The 24,016-nt window shown below is 39.5% G+C and overlaps 1 pseudogene; it reads right to left on the bottom strand.

Annotated features, from left to right (window-relative positions):
* Positions 1 to 16,522: 16,522 nt before the first annotated feature.
* On the bottom strand, positions 16,523 to 16,644 carry LOC149311758 (U2 spliceosomal RNA; annotated as a pseudogene).
* Positions 16,645 to 24,016: the final 7,372 nt, after the last annotated feature.

Here is a 24,016-nt window from a genome sequence, read left to right as displayed (position 1 = left end):
CTTGCAGCTACCATCCCATCTCCCTCTAGGCACACACTCCCTATTCTAAAGCACATACTAAAACCCCTTTACTTAACTCTCTAAAATCTTCCACAATTCTCTATTCTACACCTCTTCATAATTCTATTTTATAACTATCCCCATCATTCTCTATTTTATTCCTTACAATAACCCTTTTCAAACACTATTGGACAGAACCCCAATAGCTGGTTATGACATCGGAGCCAGTGAAGAGATTTTAACACTGGTGTTATATGGTCAAACCTAGATGTGCTGGTGACCAATCTGACTGCTGCATTTTAAACCATTTGAAGCTTCCGAATTTGATACAAGGGTAGCCCCATGTAGAGCGCATGATAGAAATCTAATCAAGAGATTACCAGTGCGTGTACTACTGCTTGAAGGTCCTTTTGGTCCAGGTAGGGACGCAGTTGGCATATCAACCGGTGTTGGTACCAAGCACTCCTGGCCATCGCACCCACTTGGGATGACAACTGTATCTATGAATCCAGGAGTACTCCTAAACTACAAACTTCATCGTTTAGGGGAAGTGTGACCCCATCCAGGACAGGTTGACTAATCTCCATCCCTGGACTTCGGGTACCTATCGCAAGTACCTCCGTTTTCTCTGGATTCAACTTGAGTTTGTTTTCCCTCATCCAGCCCATTACTGACCCAAGATAGGCATCTAGAGGAGAGATGCCATCCTTAGTCACTGTAGCAGTCGGAGACATAGAGAAGTAGATTTGAGTGTCATCAACATACTGATAACACCACACACCGTGTCTCCAGATGATCTCACCCAGTGGCTTCATGTAAATGTTAAACAGCATAGGGGAAAGAATGGCACCCTGAGGGACGCCAGATGTCAGCTCTCTTTTAAAAGAGCAGCTGTCCCAGCATCACCATCTGGAATCTAGCCAAGAGGTAAGAATGGAACCAGTGCAAAGCAGAGCCTCCAATTCCCAACTCCCTCAGGTGTTCCAGAAGGAAAGCATGGTCAATGGTATTGAAGGCCGCTGAGATGTCCAAGAGCACCAACGGAGTCACACTTCTCCTGTTGATACCCAAACGGAGATCATTGACTAAGGACACCATGACACTCTCAAGTCCATATCCCACCCTGAAGCCAGTTTGAAATTGGTCCAGATAATCGGCTTCATCCAAGACTACCAAAGCTGTGGCTCAGGTTCCTTTCCAGAAAGTCCCACAAAACAATGATTTCTGGCTCTGATAATGAATTCAGACAGCCTGCAGGGATTGGGGCATCTGGGACCAAGTCAGTGGCACAACCATAAACTCAGTGAGGCAGCACCTAGTCCATCTCCTCCTTGTCAAAGACATCAGCAAAATCCCGGTACCACCAGTCAGACTCTGGAGCTGCATGCACCTTCCCCAGCCAACAGTTGGCAGTATTCCAACAAAAAGCGCACCTTATGTCAGGACCAGGGGTTGTGTGGCTGAGCCAGCCATAGTATCTCCAGGACCGATGGGAAACATGGCACCACTGTCAAGTAGAACTGGACCTGTTCCACCTGGCCCTGGATCTGCAGAATCAATTTGGAGGTCTGGTGAGTCACAGATCCAGAGCTCAGGAGCTGACCATCAGTGGTCCCCACCAGCCAGAGCTCCCTCAGCTGCCTCACCCGGAAGTGGTACTGGGCAGCAAATGGAAGGTTCATCAAGTTGTTGAAGGCCCCAGGGTCATAGCCCCCACTTGGGTCGCCTGGCTGCTGTTGACCCAGACAGGAGCAACTATGAGCTGGGGGTCCTGCTTGGGCTCATGAGAAGACCAAAGTGAATCCAAGCCTCTCTCTACCAGGCTGAGGGGGCTGTGTAGGCCTGGGAGGACCTGTTTCCTGGTTGGGTGGGACCTACCCCTTGGCATGACAATTTCTCACAAAGTGACCAGCAGTCCCACAGTATAAGCATAGTCCAGCCTGTCTTTGATGCTTCTTTTCTACTAGAGAGAGGCGACCATGCCCCTCCCAAATGCATGGAGAGAGGACTGGTGGGGCCTGTTCCAGTAGCCACAAAAGCCAAGCTGGCAGAAGGATAGGGAACCGAAGAGGCAGGGCCTCTATGAACCTGCATTCAAAATCCCAGACATCCATTGATCCACAAACATTGTTCTATCAGCAGAGCGGCTGGAGGGGCAAACTTGTCCAAGGTATCATTCACCAGTCTTGCCTGGTCCTGTTCCTGGTCCTGCAGAGCGGCATCATTCCAAGCCAAGTCTTAGGCCAGCATCTAAAATTCTGTGGTATATGGCAGCACAGACCCTTTCCACTGCAAGCACCAGATGCAATGATTCGCTGTCCTAAGCTGCACAGGCTGTCACCAAGATACCCTCATTTCATCCACAAAGTCAGTAAAGTTGGACAGCAGAGGGCTAGCCTGGGAAAGAAAGGGGGTAGCCCATTTGAATGCTGGCCCAGACATCAGGCTAACAATAAAGGCAATTTTGGTCTGGTCATTGGGAAACTCCTCTGTCCAGACCTGAATATATACATCATTATATACAATTGACAATGAGACAGTAATGCCTCAAACTGGGCAGAGATATCGGACACTTGTGGTGAAGAGGCTGTGGAGGAAACACCTGCTGTAGCTGATTTAGCTGAGCCTGCAGATTAGTTACAGCTGTCAACAGCCGATCAACCTGAACCCACAAAGTCTGGTTCACTGCTGCTGCTGCTGCTGCACATCCATGGTGTTGAACAGCTGTAAATTATGAATGGGCTGCTGACAATCTGTTCTGGCCTCAGCAAGAGGATGCATGGATAGAGTCAAGACACACAAAGGGAGAAATGTGATTCACCAGTAAGGAGGCTGAGGCAGCAAATTCGGTTCAGTCCAAGTCATTAACAGTCCAGTGATAAATCTAGGCAACAGTCCAAAGTGAGATGCAAGAGTATAATCAATAAAGGGGTTTTGTTGTCAGCAACAGGCTCTTGAGGGAGGTGCTGCGCTATTTGCGGTTTGGCAACCTCCCTCAGGTAAAACTGGACCTGTTCCACATGGCCCTGGCTGTTTGATTGCTGAGCATTTTATATATAAATGTTCTGAGTGTCTCTGGCCCTCCTTTTCTCAATGACACTCTGTCAGGCCTGATACCACCAAATCTGTGTCTCAAGCTGTGTCTATGTCAGGCTGTGGCTGCTGGGTAGTCTCACTATCTGTCTCTAGCACTAGCAGGTCTCCCTGCTGCTCAGAAGAGGGGTCTCTGATTAGATGCAAATGAACTTTACATTTCCTGGACTTTGAAAATCTCCCTATTGCAGCATGAAGAGGAGCCCGCCTGCAGAAGATATCCGCACCATCATAACATCTTTACTAAGGACTGAAACAACATGCAAGCATCTGATTAACATCTCTAATTTTTTTTCCCCTCCTGTTTGGTTTATAACATCTTGCCTGATGAAGAAGCCCATGGAACTTTGAAAGCTTGCAACAAGTATATTGTGCATTTTGGTTGGCCAATAAAGGTATCACTGATGGATTTTTAATAATAATAATAATAATAATAATAATAATAATTATTATTATTATTTATTTATTTATCTATATCCCGCCTCTCCCTATGGATCGAGGCGAGAGAACACAAGTATAAAATTACAGTTAGTTAAAATAAATTCTCAAAATAAAAAGAAAAATTTAAAACACATCAAAAACCTATACATATGCAATATCAATATCTGATTCCCCATACATGTTTTGAGTGGGGTGTCATCTTAAAGCTGTTATAGCAGGTCTGGGGGATAGGCTCGCCAGAAGAGATCCATCTTAAGTGCATTCTTGAAGGCATCTAAGGTGGTAATAAGACAGATCTCCTCCAACAAGCCATTCCACAATTTGGGAGCCACCACAGCAGATCTTAATCTGGTCCTTGAGTAATCCAATAGATTCTTCCCTGTTGTTCTGAGAGCACAGGGCGGATTGTGTAGGGAGAGGCGTTCCTCCAAGTAACTCGGGCCTAAGCCATGTAGGGCTTTAAAGGTAATAACCAACACTTTGTACTGTGCCCAGAAACTAATCGGGAGCCAGTGAAGAGATCTTAAAACTGGTGTTATATGGTCAGACCTAGGTCTACCGGTGACCAGTCTGGCTGCTTGAAGTTTCCGAACTTGATACAAAGGTAGCCCCATGTAGAGCGCATTACAGAAATCAAGACGAGAGATTACCAGTGCAAGTACCACTGCTTCAAGGTCCTTTGCATAAAAACAAAAGTTACCCTGAATGATACTGAAGGCTACCTTAAAATATATATTTTCCACTATTTTTGGAATAAAGAGATATAAAACTGCTTGACAACGTTTTTGTTTCTGTACGTAATTTTGTAGCTTTTATGCAGTTCAAGGTGAAAATACTTTATTTAAACTGTTTCAAAACTTACTAATAATGTTGCAGCTGATTGTACCGTCTCAGTGTCTGCTATACCTAGAGTAATTATCCAATGTATCTTCCTTTTTAATTATATCCCAGCATTCAAGAAGCTATCCTGGAGCTTCATTATAAGCGAGTCCATGCAGGGTCACAGAAAGTGAGGAGAAGAAGATGTGGAAATATCCATCACTTTGATGAAATAGTTGATTGAAATTCATCCTCACATACAACCAAGCTGTAATGTCTTTGGAAAAGTGCATATTAATAGGGTCTTTCAACTTTATTGTTCTTTAAAAATGCTAGCAAAAACGAAAATGAAGGACTTATATACAATTACTGTGCATGGTGTACAACACGTATTTAATTTAGTAGATGTTTGATAGCACTCTTTCTGCGACAGTTCTAATATGAAGCTGTGGATTTCTTTAAAAATAAACAATTTTAATTTATACTGATACATGGGCATTGTAGCTCTGCTCACCCCTGTTACCAGGGAGAGGGAAACTCCTATTCATGGATCCATAGCTTTTGGTGGGTACAGAAGGCTCTAGTTCCTACAGGCTACCCAGGGACATTGAGTATGAGTAAATATCTTGTTATTAGTCCATTTCCTCCTCTATTTTCTGTGTGCTACTGTATTGGGTGACACTGCCAGCCATGCATCAGGGCGCATGGTGACAGGATTGATTCCTCCACAGCTGGATGAAGTGGTAGAATTTGTAGAATTGCCTATACTGCTTCAACAAGAGCTAAATATTATAACCCTCACCGTGTTGTCTTTCAAGGGGCCAGTGTAATATAAGGGTCCAGACATTTGGCTGGCTAAGGTGCCCCCTCCCCATTTCATGAACAAAAGCTAATTAGACTGGCCATTGGCTCTTTATTTCAGCATTCAACATGAGGTAACGTTCTTCATCACATCTGAGGCCACAAGCAATTGTAACAGGCATGAGACAGGTTGTTTGGCACACACAATTCTATTGTCCAATACTCAGGTATTGCCAGGACATCTAGAAGGAACATCATAGAAGCCACCATCACTACCCCTTGCACCATTTATCACCTCAGATTATTGTTTTATTCTGCCTAATGGAGGGGCCAGCACTGATAATAATCCATGCTTGCATTCCTGCCTAGTGCTTCTTTCTCTGAAGGCCATGAAAAGGGATGAAGCCACAACTGAAGCCACATAAGGTACTATACAATGCCTTCAGTGTCTCTTACAAATCATTTGGGAATAGGATCTTAGTGCAGTTATCTAAGTGTAAAAGAAGCTCAGGGTCTAAATACCCTGAAAGCACCAGATCCTGTCTCATCTTGGAAGCTAAGCAGGGTCAGCTCTGGCTAGTACTTGGATGAGAGATTGCCAAGGAATACCAGGGCTGTAGGCTGTCTTTCAGAGGAAAACTGTGGCAAACCATCTCTAAATATTCCTTGCCTAAGGAAACCATGTAAAATTCATGGGATCATCATAAGTTAACAGGCAATCTGTACACACATACATACACAAAAGAAGCTCAGCACAATTCCACATTATAGTCCACAGATCAAGCATTAACAGAATGAGCTGTTTCAGGTAGAGTATCAAGTGGCCCACCTCTGTGCAATCTAACTATGAAATGAGTGTATGGCCTTTACACAATCTTTTAACTGGTGGTGGAAAGAAAATGAAATAATTCTCATCTATTATCATCTCTAACTTGTTGGCCACTGTACTGCCATATGGTTTATTTGCTTCCCATTTATCTTAGAAGGCTGAGACACAAAGCAATTTACAAGTGGGAGTAGTGTCACGAACTACTAGGTTCTATGAATCAGGCAAAAAAAAAAAAATAACTGAGGGTTTAACTTCTCTGCATGTATCTTGTGATTTCCTTTCATACTGGCTCTTTTATGGTAGTCTTGTCCTCTCATACATGCTACCTCAGTTCTTTGAGCTTTAAAAAGATCTTTATCATCCCAGCTCCTATATTATCACTTCGGGTGATTAATTCCCAGAAGCATTCTCTGACCTTTACTAGTCATTTGCAGTTGGTTCTGTTGTTGTAATAAAAGCATCATTAAAATCATCTGTTCAGATGGCTGATGTCAAGTGCACAGTCCAGAATGACTGAGTAATATTAATGTACAATTCAGGTGAGCCAAGATCTTTTGTTTGATTTCTGCTGCCTGTATGCTGATTTCATTTTTGAGCAGTTTCTCCCAAATACCAGGAACATTTCTTGCAAGGTGACTCTCCCCAGATGCTCCTTAACTAAAGAAATGAAGTTTCCCATCAGTTCCACAACTTCAAGTAAGTTATCATTGCTTGGCACTTACAGTTGGTTTGGAGTCCCATCATCATACACTAACATACCCCAAGGTGAAAATTTGAACAGACTCTGTCTTGTTACTACTTAATAGCCCTGCCCTTTGGAGAGTTTTGCTGACACCTCCAGTGATTTTTGTTGAATGGTAAGTAGTTCAGTTCATCTTTATTATGTTCATAGACCAGCACAGATAAAAGGAAGATACAGAATTTAAACAACATAAAAACAAGGTTAAAATACAGGTTAAAAGCAGTATTTAAAATATCCTTTAAAAATCTAGTGTGGCAGGGCAAGATTGTTACTAGCCTACTGCAGATGTCATTGCCTGATGGATTTTAACCACAGCTGCACAGAATCTGGCAACATTAGTTATATCACAGTTGGTGTCCGAAAGCAACAAAGAAGTGTAAAATAGACTGTTGTGCCCTTAATGTTCATACAATAAAGGTGAAGAAGTAAGACTGAGGCAGATTTCCCTGTCTTATGAGCACTGGAGTAATGTGTTCTCTGTTGTCTTTGTTTGGGCAGAGTCACAGGGGCATAATCTGTCTGAGAAGGGGATCATCTTGTATCGGCCTTCAAAGACAGCTGAGGGAAGGGCATGGCACTGTGACAAAGTAAAGGCTCTCCGGTGTTTAGCTACTTGGAGTTTTGCTAAGAATGGCATAGGTGATGCCAAGTATCTGTAGGTGGCACTAAAAATAAAAGTTTGGGTGCTAATAGGTCTAGCTGTCACTCTATATCTATCATCCATTATTTATTGGTTGCTTAGCCTTTTCATATCCCATGCTGAGCAAAAGATCTAGAGAGAAGCCCAGTGAAGAAATTTAAGTCACCATCTATTTCCATCAGTCAGGGTAAGTAGAGCAAGGCTAGTGGGAAAGAATGGTATGTATGATTTTGATATGAGAAAAAGTACTATTTTATATGTTTTTCTGGAACATTATTATTTAGTGTTGTATCTGTTCTAATATTTCTTTTTTTCATATATTTTTATTAGTTTCCAAAATAATAACAAAAACAAATGTACATATAAGGCTTCTTTTATCACTGAATCATACAAGTTTTTAGCATGCATTATTAGACTTAAAACAAGAAAAAAATATTCACTGTATTACTTCCTTACGTTATCCCTCTGGCTCCTAGTAAACCTTTTTAATTCTAGCTTTTTACAAGTCATAGAACATTTTTCTCATGGTGATTAATCCACTTATAACATAACACTTCCTCAAGTACTATTTTGCATATTTGAAATAATATGGCCTGACTCTCTTTTCAGTCAAAAAGTATAATTGCAAAGGCTCATTTGGTTGTCCTCATATATTCTAGGAAAGGTTCCCAAATCTCCATAAAATCATCAAGTGATTTTTTTATCAATTAAAACTGTCAACCTGTCCATTTCCATATATTCGTATATTTTACCCAGGGGTAGGCAACCTTTTTGACCCGGGGGCCGGCTTGCTGTCCCTCAGACAACTGGGGGGCCGAAGCCAAAAAATAAATAATTAAATAAATAAATAATATAGGACAACATTTTCAAATGTAGGACACATTTTTTTAAATGGAGGACATGCAAAAAAATTGATGCTTTTTAAAAAATGTTAATATAAATGCATGTTTCTTAGCCATGATCAAAATAGAGGACATTTGGGCATTATTCCTAGACAGATGACAGAAATGTACTTTCCTTTTGGTCAACCCCCCTCCCCCATTCCAAACAGCACATTTGGGCATTGAACATGGCTTTACTTAACATGGCCTCTTGCATATTTCAGAGGCTTACTGCATAACCAAACTCTTTGGGTTTCACACTGAACATGAGTTCACATGGCTATGCATATTTGACATGTAAAGCTGGTTTAACAAGAAGTGATTTGCCCTCGGTTTCATGTGTCTTGCACCAACTATACTTCTCAGAAGTGTGTACTTGGTCAAGGGACTTTGGTTTTTCTTCACTGCGCATGAGTTTGTAAAAATCAGAGCAACTTGCATTGGCCGTGCCTCAGAAGCTGGCTGATATCAATATCACCATCATCACCACCACCATCATTGTCACAACAAGGCAGCATTATAAGGACAAAAAACACACAGAAAGACAATTTGGAAAGTCACACTCTCTCGGCTTCAGAAAGTGTGGGCCCATATCACAAAAGCTGACTGATATCAATAAATAAGGGGTAAATATATAAATAAGGGGAAATGTACATGGGAATACAGTTGCATCCAGGGGGAAAATGGGCATGGGAACGCAGTTGCATCCAGGGGGAAAATGGGCATGGGAACGCAGTTGCATCCAGGGGGAAAATGGGCATGGGAACGCAGTTGCATCCAGGGGGAAAATGGGCATGGGAACGCAGTTGCATCCAGGGGGAAAATGGGCATGGGAACGCAGTTGCATCCAGGGGGAAAATGGGCATGGGAACGCAGTTGCATCCAGGGGGGAAATGGGCATGGGAACGCAGTTGCATCCAGGGGGGAAATGGGCATGGGAACGCAGTTGCATCCAGGGGGAAAATGGGCATGGGAACGCAGTTGCATCCAGGGGGGAAATGGGCATGGGAACGCAGTTGCATCCAGGGGGGAAATGGGCATGGGAACGCAGTTGCATCCAGGGGGAAAATGGGCATGGGAACGCAGTTGCATCCAGGGGGAAAATGGGCATGGGAACGCAGTTGCATCCAGGGGGAAAATGGGCATGGGAACGCAGTTGCATCCAGGGGGAAAATGGGCATGGGAACGCAGTTGCATCCAGGGGGAAAATGGGCATGGGAACGCAGTTGCATCCAGGGGGAAAATGGGCATGGGAACGCAGTTGCATCCAGGGGGAAAATGGGCATGGGAACGCAGTTGCATCCAGGGGGAAAATGGGCATGGGAACGCAGTTGCATCCAGGGGGAAAATGGGCATGGGAACGCAGTTGCATCCAGGGGGAAAATGGGCATGGGAACGCAGTTGCATCCAGGGGGAAAATGGGCATGGGAACGCAGTTGCATCCAGGGGGAAAATGGGCATGGGAACGCAGTTGCATCCAGGGGGAAAATGGGCATGGGAACGCAGTTGCATCCAGGGGGAAAATGGGCATGGGAACGCAGTTGCATCCAGGGGGAAAATGGGCATGGGAACGCAGTTGCATCCAGGGGGAAAATGGGCATGGGAACGCAGTTGCATCCAGGGGGAAAATGGGCATGGGAACGCAGTTGCATCCAGGGGGAAAATGGGCATGGGAACACAGTTGCATCCAGGGGGAAAATGGGCATGGGAATACAGTTGCATCCAGGGGGAAATGGGCATGGGAATATAATTTTTTTTTTTTTTTTAATAATCTTTATTAAATTTTATAAAACCACAAACAGAATATACGAAGTCTACTTTGTACACCTTCTACATAAATTATCAAAAAAAGTTCCTAAGTTACATTTCAGAACACAAAGCTATAACACATAAATTTAAGTTTCTAAGTCTGACATCTTCATATCTTATGTGACCCTTCTATCGGTTGACTTCCTCTTCTCCTGGAGCGTGAAAAAAGAATTCCGCTTCATACAGCTGTAATATACCTTCAATCTTAACTGAGCTGACTAAAAACTCTATACTCAAAAATATTTGCACGTATAAATCACCTAATCCCCTATTGAGGCATACAGAATACTGGTTTCCGCAGAAGCAAAATTGATCTAACATAAAAGAAACAAAGTATCTTTCTCAGCCTGTTTTAAGTTATCATGCAAGTTTAAATATACAATCAGCTCATACAAAGTATCAGGTTTTCCCCCTGGGCTGCCGCTTCTAAACACATTCCTTTCCCCCTAATCCTTTAATGATTTCTGAGTACAGTATCAGGTAGTTGTAATATCCATTAAGTCTTGTAAACCCTTAAAAAAAAAGAACACTGAATCAACCAAGTAGTATAGAATAAAAAGCTCTTAACCATAATTGCTCATTAACCTCCTCATTTACATATCAAGGAGTCCTTTTTCCACATTCCACTCTCTTTCCCAGTATCTCAGTAACTTCTCCCAGCCTTCTTTTCTTTTCTTTGTACTAACATTCTTAACATTACAGGAGAGTGTATCTAATATTCTATAATCATTGACTTTCAACATCCATTTATCCAAAGAGGGGGCCTTATCCGATTTCCAAAGCTTGGCAACTTCTATTCTGGCTGCCGTTACCATGTATAGAATTACTCTCCAGTAGATTTTCTCATCATCAGGTTTTAGGACTGTCGTCATATTAAGGAGATATAGTTTTGGATCCAGAGAAAACTTAATCTGTAATATATCCTGGATTGATCCATGGATTTTTTTCCAAAAGGATTGTATAACACCACATCTCCACCATATGTGCACCAGGTTTCCTTTTTCATGGTTGCATCTCCAACAATTACCCTTCTCTAATTTGTACATCATCTTAATTTTCCATGGAGTATAATACCATCTATTCATTATTTTTAACAGATTTTCTTTAGGGTCCTGGGCAATCGTAAAATCCTGGGTTTTTTTCCATGCGTTCTGCCACTCATTCAAATTAATTGTTTGCTTTAAATCCTGTGCCCATTTTAACATATATTCCTTTACTGTTTCTTGTTCCAATTTACGGCTAAGCAATAGCTTATAAAATTTCGATATTTTTTTCTTTTCTGGTTGCCAAAATATATTATCTAGTTCGTTTCTTTTCTCTTCTATCCCCCTCAGACTATTATCTTCCAAAAATTTATTTCTTATTTGCTGAAAATTAAACCAGTTCAACTCAAACCCTTCCTTTGTTAGTTCTTCCTTGGTTTTACATATCAGGCCCCCGTTATAATTTATCTTTATGCAATCTTTATAGGAAAGCCATTTATCCTTTCCTCCTCTTATCCATCTACCGAAAAAAGCTTCCTGGGCCGAAGTCCAAACAGGGATTTTACAATAAAATATTTCTTTAACCTTCCGCCAAACTTGTAACAGAGATCTTCTAATTGGGTGGTTATTAAAATCTCTGTTTTTCCCTTCCTGATTGTAGCATAAAAACGCATGCCAACCATATCGCAATTGTACGCTCTCCAAATTTAATACTTCCTTATCCTCTAATTTCACCCAATTTTGTAGCCACAACAGACTACATGCCCAGTAATACGTTTGAAGATCTGGCAGTGCAAAGCCACCTCTTTCTTTTTGATCTTTCATTATGGTACTTTTAATTCTGGGTTTAGAACCTTTCCAAAGAAACTTATTTAATTCTTTCTCCCATTCTTTAAATTTCCTAGTTTCTATTCCAATTGGCAAATTTAAAAAGAGAAACATAAGCTTAGGGAGGATGGCCATTTTTATGACCGCTATTCTCCCTAACATTGAAAGATTAAATTTGTTCCACCTACTCATGTCTTCTTTGATTTCTTTCCATTTGCTGCCATAATTATTATCATATAATTTCAAATTATCTTTAGATATTATAATGCCTAGATACCTAAATTGCTTCTCAATTCTAAATCCAGATTTTTTCTTCAATTGTTCTTCCTCTTGGTGGGATAGGTTTTTTGTAATTATTACAGATTTTTCTTTATTCACTCTTAATCCTGCCACTTTTCCAAAGGTATTCAACTCAAATTTTAAAGGTTCAATGCCTTGAAGTGGTTGTTCTAGAATTATCACCATGTCATCTGCAAACACTTTAGACTTTACCGAGCAATCTCTGATCCTAATTCCTTTTATATCTTTGTTGTCATTAATTTTGGTTACTAACACATCCATTACTAAGATAAATAAAAGTGGCGATATAGGGCATCCTTGCCTGACTCCTTTCTTAATCTCAAAATCGGTTGATTTCTCCTGATTTACAATCAAGGAGGCTTTTTGTCTATTATAGATTTGTCGAATTGCATTCAAAAATTTTTGACCCATATCTCTTTTTTTCCAAAACCCCAAATAGAAATTTCCATCTTAACTTGTCAAACGCTTTCTCAATATCGAGTGCTATTATAGCACCCTGTTTATTATTGTTCACATGAAAATATTCCAAACTATTTAAGACCGTTCTTATATTATATCTTATCTGCCTGCCCGGTAAAAATCCATTCTGTTCTTTGCCTATTATTTCGTTCAATATTCCTTTTAATCTTGCAGCCCAAATCATAGTATATATTTTGTAATCAACGTTTAATAAACTAATGGGCCGGTAATTTGCCATACACGTACTGTCTTTGTTCTCCTTCGGAATAAGCGTTATACAAGCTTGTTCCCATGATTGCGGCACACCCTCCGTTTCCACTGAATTAAATAGCTTTACTAAGGGTTCAAGCAATTCTTTCGTAAAAGTTTTATAATACAGCGCCGAGAAGCCATCTACCCCTGGAGTTTTTCCTTCTTTTAACTGGGATATAGCCTTTAAGACCTCTTGCTTAGAGATCTTAGCTTCTAAGATTTCTTTCTGCTCTTGTGAAATCTTTTTTAACAATTTAGAATCTAGATAACTATCAATTTTACTTTCTATGTCCTCCCTTTCTTGTTCTAACTCATACACAGATTCATAGTAGTCCCGAAGCAATTTTATTAAATCTTCTTGTTTTGTATAATCCTTCTTATCTACTGTTAATTTTGTTATCCCTTTTCTCTCTTTATACCTCATTAGTTTCTTAGCCAGCCACTTACCTGCCTTGTTCCCATTTTCAAAAAAATTCAGTCTATTCTTTTTTAATTCTATCTCAATTTCCGTGTCTAATTTACTTTGGAGTTGCCTTCTTAGCATTGTAATCTCATTTAATACACTCCTGTTCCCAGGTTGTCTTTTCAGAATCTCCTCTTTCTTGCTTAATACCTCAATAAGATTTCTCTCTTTCAGCTTTTCCGCTTTCCTTATCTCACTTTGTTTTTTAATCAACAGACCCCTAACTGTAGCTTTGCTCGCATCCCATATTGTCTTAGTATCGCAGCCCGATGTTTCATTTACTTTAAAGTAGAAATTAATTTCTTCTTTTAGGAACTGCACAAAGTCTTCTTCCTTTAAAAGTTTCTCCTGCAACCTCCAAGACCAATTCTTTCTAATATTAAAGTTTAGAGACATATCAATCAAACAATGGTCAGAGTATGTTTTAGGATCTACTTCCATTTTTCTAACTTTTCCTAGTAAACGTTTAGAAACCAGAAAGAGGTCTATTCTAGACCAAGATCTATGGACTCCAGAAAAAAACGTAAAACCAGCTTTTTCATTATAAACATGCGACCATAGATCTTCGAGCTCATGTTCCTGCATAAGATCAAAGCAGCTCTTTGGGAGTTTCCCCTGGGAGTCTTTTAGTTTTTTCTCCGATTTTCTATCTCTATTAACTTTCAAAACCCCATTGAAGTCTCCCGCTATAATCAATTTCCCTTTATCACATAACAGTAACTCCTCATTGAGGTTTTGAAAAAATGAATCTTTATGCTCTAGAGGCCCATATATGTTTACCACTATTAGTACCTCGCTGCCTATATTTATTTCTACAATGATATATCTCCCATCTGGGTCTGATTTAACTTCTTTAGCTTCCCATTTTCTATTAACAAATGTAATACTTCCCCTTTTCCTTTTATCTGTTGAGGAAATAAAGCAGTTCCCCAACTTAGGGTTCTTTAAGTATTTCACATCCCCTGTTCTAATTTTGGTTTCCTGTAAGCAAACAATATCATATTTTCTTTTTTCCAAAAAATGGAAAATTTGCTTCCTTTTCTTTTCGTTATTTAGCCCCCCTACATTCCATGAGGCTAAGGTCAACATTTTTCAAACAATACTTAATATCCCCAACTCAATTAAAAAAAGAAAAACAAACCATCTGTATACCCCACCTTTACAGATTCTTCTAGTCCACGACAGTTAATGCCTGTGCTGCCCCTTTAGTCCGATTGTTCCCAGCTAATATTTCCTTGGATATGTTTTCATCCATTTGCGACGAAATTTCCCTCTTGTTAAGGGAGGTAAATTCTGGAGATATAGCAGGAAGTCCTAGTAATTTCTCTTCCTCTGTTTTTTCTTCTGCTTGCAATGCTTTCCTGTAGAAGTCTTTTGCTTTTTCAATAGAGTCAATTTTATATCTCCTTTCCTTAAAGGTGAACACTACCCCTTCAAGGTTGCCCCATCTATAGCTAATATTCTTCCTCTGCAGAAACGAAGTCAAAAATCTGTATTGTTGTCGCTGCTTCAAGATAGCTAAAGGCAAATCTCTATATATCTCAACTTTAACATTATCAATTAACAGCGCTTCAGCAAAGCTCTTTTGAATAATTTTTTCCTTAATTCTTAAATTATTGAAGCCAACTGCGATATCACGGGGCAATCCCTTTTCTGACGCTGTTCTGGAACGAATACGGAAAAGTTTATCCACTTGAATATTCATCAAATCTTCTGGGATCTCAAGGAAGTTAGCTAAGGCTGGAATTATTATCTTTTCCAAGTTTTCTTCTTCTAATTCCGGCAAGCCTCTAATTTTAATGATCTTGTCTTTTTGTCTTTTTTCATGAGCCCAAAGAATTTTTTCTTCCTTATCTAGGCGCCTTGCAGTTTCCTCAAATCTATTTTCCAATTCCTCCGTCCTTTTAGCTGTCATCTGTACCTCTTCCTTAATTTCTCTAAATTCTTTATTTAAATTATCAATTTTTTTTGCTAATCCATGTATCTCCGATTGTATGTCCAATCTGATCTCCTCCCTCAAATTTTTTTGTTCTTCTCTTATCTCTGCTTTGAAAGATTTTTTGAACTCTCGTAATTCTGCTAAAATGGTCACATTCAGATCTTGTTGTTTATTAGACCAGTCTGAGGAGTTCCTCCTATTGCTTGAATTCGTCCAGCTCATATTATCTTTCTTATTTTTGGTTTGTCTTGTTTCCATTCGTTCAATATAAGCTTAATAGTATAAAGTAGAAGATAGGGCTGAGATTAGCCGTGTATACAAACCAAAAGCTGTTCAAATGTGGAAAAGGAAGCCAAATTCCAGTTGCTTTTTTTCTTTGTGCTACTCTGTATTCCAAGGTCTGACTTTCAAAGACACAGCTTTCAGCCAATTACACAGTCTCTGTCTCAAACAATGTTGCCCCTCTAGCTCCAGCTGAGAGCTCTTTACTGATTACTCACAGGGTGCTATTAGCCTCGAGGCAAGCAGCTGGTAGAATTATGCCTGATTTCAGCCCCAAATTTATGGCTAGTAGGCTACTACTAAAGTTCTAAAGCTCTAAACTTCAAAAGTTCAAAAGTTCAAAACTCAATGGTTCATTAGTACTCATAAATCTTTTTCACTAGTTGTCAATGTTTAGATGTATTCAAGCTCTTTAGAAAAGGAAAGAAGGGATTTGCCCCCCCCCTTTTTTTTTTTTTCTTTCTTCCTGAAAGGGAATACCCTGTCGATTTGAATCAACAACTCACTTCAAAGACAGTTCATCCCTTTCAAGCTCCGTGCTCCCAGGGCAACCCAAAACTGGAAGGTTTTGACTGGTTCTTCTCACGTCCAGCACTGACTCTCTCTTCTGAAACCTTGGGTGGGCCAAACCTCGGTTCCTTTCAGCAATGCAAAGTTGTTGTCAGGACTGGTTACTTGAAGTAAGGCTCACGTCGCGACGGCTGCCTTGCGACTTTCGCCGAGGCTTCTTCTCCCCTCTGCAGCGGCTCCCCGATGCTGGAGGCGATAGAAGCCTCTCAAGCCCCCTGTCAGCCCTCGCCCCGGTTTTCCCTCAGACCGGGGACTTTCTAGCTCCCAACAGCTGTTAGGTTGGGGCCTCAAACAAGTCCGCGACGGACCTCTGGAGAGGGAGCAAACGCTCTACACCTCCATTCTCCTGACGTCACAACAGGAAGTCTCTTTTTTTTTTTTTTCTTTTTTTTTTTTTTATCCCAGCTCCAAAAATCCATTTAATATATAGTCCTCAAATAGAGGACGTATCAGATATTAAACTGATAAGAACAGATACTACACTTGATCTTAGCCAAAAGGCCGAGAAGCGATATAATTAATTACATCCAGGGGGAAATGCATATTAGAAACGGCACCTTCTTCCTCCTCCTCCTCCTCTTGTTGATCATTTTTGGAGCCAAAGGGAAACAGCCGTTCCTTTCCCTTCCCTCTGGGCCAGAGGTCCTCCTCCTCCTCCGCATCCTCCTGCTCTTCCCAAGTTTCACTTTCTCATTGAGGCTGGCCAATGGCAGAGTGGTGCTAGAAACAGCCCCGCCCCCGCCATTTTTCTATTGGCCAGCCCCTGCCAGGCTCCCTGAAGAGAAGGAGCTGCTCTTTGAAAGGCGTGCGCGCGCGCAAACAAGGACTTGCAGGAGGTGCCTCCGGCCGGGGGAAGGAGAGCACAGAGGCAGAGGAGGAGGAGGCAGAGGAGGCTGCCGACTGGCCCAAAGGCCTTGGCGGCGGCGGCACCTGCAGCAGGACCGTGCGGGGGCCGGATCTGGCTCCTCCCCGGGCCGGATCCGGCCCGTGGGCCGTAGGTTGCCGATGCATGATTTTACCTAACCATTCATCATATGTTGGAGTTTCAGCATTTTTCCACTTAGGCCCCATTCCCACTAGCTCATTTGCCCTGGGTAAATCAAGTCTGGATTTGCTGAGCCTATACTGAATCTCCCTAGAAAGAAGTTCCCACTACCATTTACCTTGATCGATGCAATTTTCCCTACTTAAGTTCACATTTGCAGTACTGCTTTAAAATGGAGCCTCCTTTGTTGTCAATCAAAGTCACCTCCACTTTCATCAAAGGCGATGTGTCCTACAACCATTGGCCAACGGAATGTGTGCATTCCCCCCTCCTTTAAAAAAACAACTGGTAGCAGCATTCACATATTCTGTCAACTTGTCAAATTAAAAAACTTCCAGGTGTGTGTGTGTGTGTGTTGTGTTGTGTGCATTTGGGTCATTACAGAGTATGGCAACCCTAAAATGACCCCGTCCTGGGGTTTTGTTGGCAAGATTGGTTCTGAGGAGATTTGCTATTGCATTTCCCCTGAGGCTGAGAAAGCGTGACTCCTCCAAGATCACCTCATGGATTTCCACAGCCTTCTCCTGAATGCCAGCCTCTTCCCTACCCTTTGCTTTCAGCCCAATGCCACCCCCGAAGCCCTTGCCTTCCCTCTGAATGCAAGCCTCTTCCCTTCCCTTCCAGCCCAAAGCATTCATATAATCTGTCACAATAATAATAATAATAATAATAATAATAATAATAATAATAATAATAATAATAAATGTTGCTTGCAAAGAGCAAGAGGGGAGGCATGTTCCACCCACTGCCCACCCTCTGACCTTTATCCCTGAACTTGACCCAGTCATGACCGGGGCCAAGTTCACATTTGCAGGCATCCTGGAAGAAGCATGTTTTCTCAAAAGAAACGTGGAAAAAAACACTTTCAGAAAAACCATGTTGAGGGGGATTTGCCCCAGATCCAGTGTGCAAAACCCCAATCCTGATGTGTAAAAACCGGTGCCAGTGGGACGTTTCCACTTTTAATCCAGTTAGGGATTTGGGTTAAAAGGTAGTCTGAACAGCCCCTTAGATGCTTATAAGATTCTAGCAGCACAAATCATATAATAGATCAATTTACCATGTTTTCTTTCTATTTGGTCCTGTTCTAACATATTTAGTAAGTAAAGTTTAGCATCCTTGATTAAATTTAGTTTTAAAATGTCCAAAACTTTCAAGTAGATTAAAGACCAAATTTTTTTCTTTCTTACACCTCCACCAACAGTGGAAAAATGTGCCAACCTCTGTTTCACATTTCCAACAAATGTTTCTATAGTTCTTATTTATTTTCGCCAACCTGTTTGGTGTTAAATACCAATGGTATTGCATTTTTATCATGTTTTCTCTTAACCCACTATTTCTTGTATATTTATATCTTCTCTTCCAATTTGTTTCCCATTGGCTTAGGTATATTCACTCCTAAATCCTTGGCCCATTCAGTCTTGCACTATTTGATCCCCTCTTGTTCCATATCTTCTTCCAACAATAATTTATAAAATCTAGATATTCTGTGACTCCCTTCTTCGTTAATTATCTTTTCAAAATCTATCTCTCCTTTCCCAATCCCTTGTAGTTTTAAATCCTGATAAAATCTTTCCTTCAACCGTCTATAAAGAAACCAATTACATCTATATCCATCTGAAGAATGTTCCTGTTCAGTTTTGATTCTTCTTCCATCTTCTTTTAATATTGTAATATCTTCATATGTTGGCCAACATTCACAGGATAATTTCTTGTTTCAGAAGAAGGCTTCGTTGATAGATGCCCATAGAGGAACTTTAGTATACCATCTTTATTTAACTTTTAGCCATATCTTCAAAAGTAATTATCTGATAAAATGGTTATTAAATTCTTGATTTACCCTAATTTTATCATACAGAAAATAACCAATAATACAAAGCCTTTATTACAATCAACAGACCTCCAGACAATACAAAAATTAAAAAAAACAACAAAAAGAAAAAAACACAACAATAGCATATTAAAAATAAATTTACAATATCAGTACAAATATAATTAAAAATAAAAAGCTTCTAGCTCTTCATCTTATTAATCAGTTAAAAATATAAGAAGACCATGTTATATGAAACAGATACTGCTCTTTTTCTTTTTCGGTGCACTGTAAAAATAGCTGGGTCAGGAGAAGATGTTTACTGTTAGTTACTAACACCAGTTATTGGTTCTTACTGTAGTAGTTATTATAGTCCTGCGGGTCTTAATTGCTGCAAAATGGAATTTTGCCAGCTCTTCTGTAACCTTTTTATCAGTGTCTTTTAGTAAATATCTCGTATACCAGCCTGAGATATTCCCTGAAATTTAACTAATAAGAGTTTTATTAATCTCAATCTGCCATCCCTGTAGAAAGTACATATAACAAGGATATGTGATATGGATTCTACAGACCCTTCTCCACATGGACACAGACAATCTTTATACTCAACATGTTGGAAACGACCTTCCAGTAATGCAGGTAGAAATGCATTAAATCTCGCTTTAGTAAATGCCAGTCAATATTTGGGAATTATGAGATTTTTTAGGTAGTTTGCACCACCCTTTAGATTAAATTCCAAGCCTAAATTAATGGGAGAACAGGTTGTGTTGGTAATTAATAATGAATGCTGGGTATCAATATCTCTAATCCTCTGCATAATAGGATTTATTTCAGATCAGCTGTAAACATTTCAGCTTTCATCAGCAACCAGTTGGGGGCGTAATTTACATGCAATATAGCAAAATTTTGCCACCTTATTAAGAACATTTGGTTTTCGGTTATCCAAGAGATAACGTAAATAGAAAGTGTCAGTATGACCAGGGTATTTATATAGGAGAGGCGTGATCAGCTGATGGCGAATATCTTTATAAAATTGACAGTACAGAAGAACATGCTCTGTCGTTTCAATAACACCACCATCGCACCAGCAAAGCCGAGATTCATAAGGTGTTTTCCTATATCTTCCTTCTAACATTGCTGTTGGCAGAGCATTAAATCGAGCTAAAGATAAAGCTCTCCTAAATTTGGGTATTGTGACATGAAATAAGTAGAAAGCTGGGGAAGAGACCAACATTAGATTATTAACCACTATATGTCTAGGAAAAGCAGCAATTTCCATCTGGCCTTCGATGTCTAAGATCCTTTGTTTAATCGCCAATTTTGCCTGATCTATTTCCAGCTTTAGAATGGTATCCCTGGAAAGTCCTAGAAGATTCAATTTCTTGATTATAGCTATTTCCCAAGAAGATTTATGAATGTCTACCTCAGGATCTCAGGATTCCCCCCTCCTCAGTAATGTCTCCAAAGCACCCTTTTCTTTAGAACTGAAGTTGCAGTGGTTTGTTGGTTGGTATTATTTTGTTTAATTTATTGTTATTTTAACTAGTTATTGTGGTTTTAAATTAGATATGTTGTTTAATAACTTTTTAACGGGGGAGGGAAATATATTGTTTTTATGCTGTATGTTATTTTAATGTTGTAAACCGCCCGGATTGGTTCGCCACAGGGCGGTATATAAATAAAATTTATTATTATTTATTATTACCAGGATTAACTGTGTTAATCCTCCAGGATTTTTATTTAATTGAAGCCAGTATGTGAAGATGTTAATCCACAGGATAGTCTCAATTTTACTAATCCCTGCTTCCCTTCGCAATACAGCATTTGGCACACAGCGAGTTACCTGAAATATCTTCCTCAAAAACTTTGTTTGTACTCATTCAAGGGCAATCATGTCATTATAATGTCCTAATTGAGCTCCATATAGTAATTGTGATCTTACTTTGGCTGTGAAAAGTTTAATTGCGGCGGGAATAAACTGGGCTCCCTTGGAAAAGAAATAATTTTGAATAGAATTTGCCATTCTTTGGGCATTTCAAATAACATAATCTAAGTGAGCATGTCTTCTCCCTGAAGCTTGAAATACAATCCCCAAGTATTTAAAGATTTTAACCTGTTCAATAAGTTGCCCTTCCAGCATCCAATTTCTCAGTTTAGGGCATTTAGATAAGGTAAGGATCTTGGTCTTAGAGAAATTTATTATTAATTTTTCCTCAGCACAATAGTGAACAAGAGATTTTAGGGCTCTCTTAAGGCCTATGGGGGTCCGAGATAAAATAACCGCGTCATCAGCATATAATAATATATTGATATGTCTATTAGCTAACTTGGGGGGGGGGGGTGAAAGGAAGGGTTGTTCAGAAAGGAAATTAGCGAGTTTATATAGTAATTGAATAGGGTTGGGGCCAAAACACACCCTTGCCTAACTCCTTTCCTAACTCGGATTTCCTTAGAGATATGTCCTTGGCTACTACATCTTACCTTCAGACTAGTGTTTTCATGTATTTTAACAAGTAATAAAAGAAGGCGTTTATCTATACAAGTATTCATTAGTTTTTCCCATAGTCTAGGTCTAGAGACAGTGTCAAATGCGGACTTAAAATCGATGAATGCTACATAAAGAGGTTGTCCTGAGTGAGAATACTTCTCTACTAGGTGTTGTAATACCATTGCATGGTCAATGATTGATCTACCAGCCCTAAAACCTGCCTGCTCATCCTTCAAGACAGTCTCAGATTCCAGCCAATCCATTAATTTAGCCAATAGATGTTTGGCAAACATTTTGCTTATCTGACTGATTGGACGAAAGTTTGTTGGGTCATCTCTTTTGCCTTTTTTATACACTGGAATTATAGTGGCAAGACCCCAGTCTTTTGGGATCATTGCTGATCGATCTATTGCAGTAAAAAGTGTGGATAGTACTGGTACCCACCAGTCCAGATCATTCTTTAATATCTCACAGGTAATGAGATCTGCTCCGGGAGCTCTCGCTGGTTTAGGCTGGTTAATTAAGTTCTTAATTTCTGAACAGGATACTGGGGGCCATAAGGGAAGAGATGGAGCATCTAACATCAAGTCTACTGTTAAATTCTCAGTTTGATCATACAGGTCTGCAAAATGACTTTCCCAGATATTGGCAGGTATCTGAAATAAGGGATTATATATATTTTTAGGAAAGAATGGAGCTACCTACCAGAAGAGGGTAGGGTTGTTCGCATTGGCTGCTGTTATTAAATTTTCCCAAGATGCTTGAATGGCACTCCTTTGTTTTAGTCTAATCAATTGTTTATATTGTTTCTTTTGGTTCATGAGATCTGTCACAGAGTAGTACATTGGGTTCAATTTATATTGTTTGAAAAGGTCTTTGAGTGAGATCCATGTCTCTCTGCACTCTGAGTCAAACCAACTTTGTCGATTTTTTGGTTCTTGTCTGTTACTATTATTTGTAGGAGCAGTTAATAAAGGTTGGATTAAATTACTAAGGTATTGAAATTAGTCAGTACATTAGTGTCTGTCTTCTTATCTAATATTGCAGTGTGAAGACGCTTAATTATATCACTGCTAAGGAAATTAGTGAGTGCTTCTGATATTTGGGGAGTCCATTTGATACGGGTAGGACAAAAATCACTGGGCAAAATAATATTCTGGCAGATTGGAAGAAATAGTCTGTCAAATGGCTTCAAGCGTAACAATACTGGAAAGTGATCACTTTCAGGTCGGTTAACAATAATAAATTTAAGTATATAAGGAATTAGATTCTGTGTGTTCCCAGCGTAATCTAACATGGAAGGTCTTGCTCCAGCCCAGTGGGTGTATTCAGCAGGGCGATAATCACTTAGACATATATTCAAAATAACTAAGTTTAGCTCTGTAAAGGTTCGTAGCAAACACAAACCTCTATAATCACAGAATGTATCCTTAGATTGGCGACATAATATCGCTACTCATTTTGGGGAGTAATGACATTTTTATGGCAGATATTCTTCCGAACCAGGATAATTCAGTATTTCTCCATCGATCCAATTCTTTTTTAATTTCATTCCAAGTCTTTTCATAATTATTTTTAAATAGATTCATATTCTTTGTTGTTACAATTATTCCTAAATAATTGACTTTCTTCACTATTTGGAATCCCATTTTGAATATAATTTCCTGTTTTTTTTTTCAAACATATTTATTGCCAACATTTGAGTTTTATTTTTATTAATACGAAATCCAAAAATTTCTCCATATTCTTGTAGTATCTTCTGTAAAACATATAGATTTTCAATTGGGCTGGATAGTGAAATGGCGAAATCATCAGCAAATGCATTCATTTTATACTCCCATCCTTTCAATTTCACACCTTCAATTTTTTTCTCCTCTCGAATTTGTGATAATAAAATTTTGAAAGATAACAGGAACAATAAAGGTTATAAAGGGTAACCTTGGCATACCCCTTTTTGTATTTTAAATGATAGTGATTTCTATGCATTTATAACTCAATTAGCATATTGTTTATTATAAATCTTGTCAATCCAATTAAGAAAGTTTTGTCCTGTCTCCATCATCCTTAACGTCTCCTTCATAAAGTTCCAACTGATCTTGTTGAAAGCCTTCTTGACATCTAGGAAAATTAAGAGTAATTGTTTATCAATATTTTTTCCTAACTGATAAAATTGTAGCAAAAATTTTATAATCTGTGTTCAATATAGATATCAATCTGTAATTTGATGGATCTAACAAATCTTTATTTTCTTTAGGGATAACCACAATATTTGACACAGTCCAAGTTGGGGGTATATCACCTTCCAAAATCCCATTCATTAATCTGTGTAGCAGTCTTAATAACTGAGTGGAAAATGTCTTATAATATTCTATACTGAATCCATCTGGACCAGGAGCTTTGTTTGGCTTACTTTTACTTATTGCCTTAATAATTTCTTCCAACAATATGGGTTTATTCAACATTTCGCATTGCTCCCAGGATATTTTGAGAATCTTGCATTTTCTTAAATATTGCTTAATCTTATTTAGAATAATATTTTTGA

Source organism: Sceloporus occidentalis, unplaced genomic scaffold (assembly GCF_023333645.1).
Source record: "Sceloporus occidentalis isolate IW3139 unplaced genomic scaffold, rSceOcc1.0.p SCAF_5, whole genome shotgun sequence".
Classification (NCBI taxonomy): Eukaryota; Metazoa; Chordata; class Lepidosauria; order Squamata; family Phrynosomatidae; genus Sceloporus; species Sceloporus occidentalis.
Note: the sequence above shows the minus strand (reverse complement) of the source record. Positions and strands in the feature narration are given on the sequence as shown.